Here is a 972-nt window from a genome sequence, read left to right on the forward strand (position 1 = left end):
TAAAATAAAACAAATCCTCTTAAAAAATCTCCTCTTTCTGCCTGTCAAATTATTTAACATATTTGATTGTTTTTTTAGGTTAAAAAAAAAATATATATATAAGAAAAAAAATTAGTTTTATACTTACATTCTAACCATGTAGCGTATGTTAGACAGCCTCTAAAGCCTCTTCTTCAGTCTAAACATGTTTGATATGCTGTAAAAAATGCTGTTTTCAAATCGGAAAGGCAATTTTCTTATCTAAAAGAAAGTTCCTGTTTCAGATGCATGAGGATATTTACCCACATTTTCTCCAGACATAAATGAAAACAAAACGATGGGTTACTATTTCTGTGTCCATTCCAAGTGTGCGTTCAAGAATACATGATGAAAATGTGATGCAGTGCCCTACAGGCTGTCCTATGCACACACACATAAATATGATAAAGTGCCCTATAGGCTTTCCTACATGCAATAAAACGTGCAAAGTGCCCTATAAGCTTCTTGCATGCAGTAAAACATAAAAATCATCAATATAGGCTTTCTACAGACAACAAATCATATAAAAGTGTCATATAGGCTTCCCTATATGCAATAAAACATAAAAAACTGCTCTATATGCTTCCTCCAGGTAACAAAACATAGAAATGTGCCCTATAGGCTTCTCTACATGCAATAGTGCATAAAAAACGACACAATAACCTACCGGTTTTCCTACAAACAAGAAAACATCACAATGTGGCATACAGGCTTCTAAATTTTACCAAAGAAACCTTTTTTGACCTGCAGGTAAAAGTGTACTTGCTATTTTTAATGCAGTATGAATGCCTTAGATTTTTTTTTAAATTACAGATTAAGAAAAAGTCAAAAGATTAAGAAAAAGTCTAATCACAGGCAATTTTATCTAGTACTACTACTCACTCACTCACTCACTCATCTTCTACCGCTTATCCAAACTACCTCGGGTCACGGGGAGCCTGTGCCTATCTCAGG

This window comes from Tachysurus vachellii, chromosome 23 (assembly GCF_030014155.1).
Source record: "Tachysurus vachellii isolate PV-2020 chromosome 23, HZAU_Pvac_v1, whole genome shotgun sequence".
Taxonomy (NCBI): Eukaryota; Metazoa; Chordata; class Actinopteri; order Siluriformes; family Bagridae; genus Tachysurus; species Tachysurus vachellii.